The 3,548-nt window shown below is 37.5% G+C and overlaps 1 pseudogene; it reads right to left on the bottom strand.

Annotated features, from left to right (window-relative positions):
• Nucleotides 1-551: 551 nt before the first annotated feature.
• Nucleotides 552-1,383, bottom strand: LOC117082848 (annotated as a pseudogene).
• Between the last annotated feature and the right edge of the window lie 2,165 nt (nucleotides 1,384-3,548).

Genomic DNA, 3,548 nt, shown 5'->3' with positions numbered 1-3,548 from the left:
GACAATGTTTATTATCAAAAACCTTTAGTAGTAGGTTTTTTAAAAAGAATGTTGGTTTTAGAATACACCAAGAGGACACTCTGTGACAGGACATACACAAACAAGAATAATGAAAATATTAAATACTATCCAAATTAGAACACCATAATTCAAATTGCTAATCATTATCTTTGCGTCTTCGTAGAAATAACTACAGTCCCCCTTCATGAAATTCATCGCCACCTTCTCATGAAGACTGTGAAGTCTCACCACAATTTCAGTTATTTAATTTACAATAATCAATGCTGAGTTTTCTGTGTTGAAGAATGCACTGTTACAGAAAGCACAAAATCCTATTTACACGGATTTTTAGTTTTCTTCAAAATGTATCTGAAGCATCTTTTAAAGTGCGAGCTACAAATAGTCTGTATCCTTAATGAAAAAGGCTTTTATCTAAAAGAAGTATGAGATAACTATCCAATACTGCAGAAATGGTTATATAACTAACTGAAGGAACCAGCAGCACTCTGCTAACTCTGTTTTAGTGTAGTAACTTCCTTCTTGGTCTTCTACTACCAGCCAAACATGTACTCCATTGCTTTGGATACAAGATTTTCGTCTGTCAGAAATAACCTGATAATCACTAGTAGAAGCTTTGTATGCTGTAGCAAGAGGTCTCATGGCAGAAATCTAGGAGTACTTCCAGGTTGTGTTGGTGTACCTAGAGTTTTGATTGGTGGTGTAAAGGCTAAAGATGGAGATGATAAAGCACGTCTGTCACTGCTTCCCATTACACTTTGGTCAATACATGGTTTTACACCAATCATGATTGATTCTCCAAAAATCCTCCCATCTTTGGTTAAGGCTTTCCGAGCCCGCAGTTTAGACTGATAATGAATATACATTCAATTCCTGTGTTAGACATCACACTTTTTCAGATATTCCCATACTGTGCAAATGATAATAATATGTAGGAAGCAGAGGCTTGAGGAAACCCAAACACAGTCACCCAAGTGTCATCAAGGTGATCTTCTGAAGTCAAAGATCTCCTTGAGTATAAAAATGATCCAACTGGGCAGGAGATAATGTCATCTTTCATGGCTTACCGATACTTGCTGGACTAAACATACTTTGCCCTGTTCCAGGAGTAGATGTAACTTCAGCAAGAGGACTCTGCATTATGAAATGTTTGGCTGTCTTCTTGAAGTTAAAGGTGTTGATCCAAGTCCCGGGCTAGAAATGTCATCATACATACTTCTAACTGGTGGAGCACCACTTTGATCTTTATGAGCTGGTATAACTGGTTGTGGTGGTGACCCACATGCAAGTAAAGGTGATCTCAATTACACTACTCCTACCGAAGGGCCACTAATGGATTGAGGTTGTGGAGTCACCAGAGCTGGCAAATCCCACATTCAAAATCCAGGTAAGAACTGGGCATTAACTCCTGGCTTTGGAGATGAAGCCAGCATCATTGGTTCAGATCCTAACATGGGCACCTGGAGTTCCATGGCAAAGGCTGCCATTGTGTCAGCAACTTCTATTTTATATTCTTAGAAATAGCATATGAGAGTACTAGTTGCTCTACTTCCCCACCAACACTTGGTACAATCAGTCTTAATTTTAGCCATACTAAGAGTTATAATCTCATTAATTTGCATTCCCTTAAAAAACAATTATGTTGAACATTTTTTGTGCTAATTTGCCATCCTTGTATCTTCTTTCAGATGTATCTGTACAAATCCCAGGTATACTAGAAGAAAACAGGGGAGAAAATCTTTGTGACCTTGGGTCAAGGAAAGATTTCCTAGATATGATGCCAAAACCAAAATCCATAAAAGAACAAATTGGCTTCATCAAAATGTAAAACTTCTCTCTCCAAAAGACACTGTTAAGAGAACAAGAAGACAAGCCAGACACTGGGGGAAATTCTTTGCAAAACACACATCTGATAAAGGACTTGTATCTAGAATATGGAAAGAACTTTCAAATTTCAGCAATAAGAAAACAACCCAATAAAGAAGTATACAAGGGATTTCTATGGATACATCTGAAAGATAAAAGGATGGCAAATTAGCACACAAAATATATTCAACAAAATTGTTCATCAAGGGCATGCAAATTAATGAGACTGCAGCTCTTAGAATGGCTAAAATTAAAAAAAACAGTCATACCAAAAGGTGGTAAGGAAGTGGAACAACTGGTACTTTCATATGCTATTGCTAAGAATGTGAGATGGACAAGCACTTTGGACAACAGTTTGGTAGTTTCTTAAAAACTGAAACACATACTTACTATATGATCCAGCAATTCCACTCCTAGGATTTATTCAAGAAAAATGAGTATTTAAAAGTGTACTTGAGATGTGCTTTAATCAGGTACGTTAAGAGATACCTGTGAAGGAAGTCGTTTTACTCACAGTTCCCTAGAAATGGGAGGCATGGCACACAAAGAGGCCATATGAGCAAGCACCAGGTCAGTACCGAGTAAAGAGAGCCAGGGGAAAACATGAGCCTTTATGTGGTTTCTGCAGGAAGGAATGTGTGAGGCAGGATAAGAAGAATAAATGAGCTTAGGACTGGCTAGTTTGAATAGTTTCAGCCAGCTCCAGGGTGTACAGATTGCCCCTAGTTTTCTGATACTCAGCCCTGGGATGATAGGGCAGGTGGATAGTGGCCCAGAGTGTAAGAGTCTGATCAAAGAGGCAGTGGGGGATTCTGGGCTCTGGATTGGTTAGTTTACAAATAAAAGTGATGTTGGCAGGTAAGTCTTGTTACCTTTAGGAACTAGTTTACCCTGGGAGAGGCAGAGTCTCTAAGATCAGTAAGGTTTCAAATGTCAAGATATCAGAAACACATGGTTAATATAGAATTCTATCTCAATACAGAAACTTTATGTGAATGTTCATGTTGGCTTTATTTGCAATATCCCCAAACTGGAAGCAAACCAAATATACGTCAACGGTTAAATGGATAAACAGATCATGGCATATCCAAATAACAGGCTACCACTCAACAGTAAATAAGAAATGAATTATTGATACATGCAAAAATATAGATGAATCTCAAAATAATTATGCTGGTTGAAAAAGAGAGACAAAAATGGAGTATGTATGATACCATTTACTCTAGAAAATGCAAGCTAATTTCTAGTGACAGAACACAGATTGGCTGATGGCCTGGTGATGAGGTATGATGGAGAAAAACATTAAAAATTGGTGATGGATTTGTTATTATTTTGACTGTAGTGATAGTTTCATGGTATATACATATGTTGAGGTTTATCAAACAGGAAAATTTAAATGTATGCAGTTACTAAAGGTATAAATGTGTGCATTTATACTTCAAATAAGCTATTTCAAACAACTGCTTGTCAAGGAAATATTTTATTTCCCAGTCTCTAAAGTTATCTAATCAGAATAAAGAAAACTCTTAGCTCAACTTCAGTCACAGAGTGGCCCAAATGTTGCCCAGAGATAGTTGCAAACCCAACTTTTTTTTTTTTCCAAGACAGAGTCTCACTGTATCACCCAGGCTAGCTTGCAGTGGCTTGATCTTGGCTCACTGCAA

This window comes from Trachypithecus francoisi, unplaced genomic scaffold (genome assembly GCF_009764315.1).
Source record: "Trachypithecus francoisi isolate TF-2019V2 unplaced genomic scaffold, Tfra_2.0 Lachesis_group9, whole genome shotgun sequence".
Taxonomy (NCBI): domain Eukaryota; kingdom Metazoa; phylum Chordata; class Mammalia; order Primates; family Cercopithecidae; genus Trachypithecus; species Trachypithecus francoisi.
Note: the sequence above shows the minus strand (reverse complement) of the source record. Positions and strands in the feature narration are given on the sequence as shown.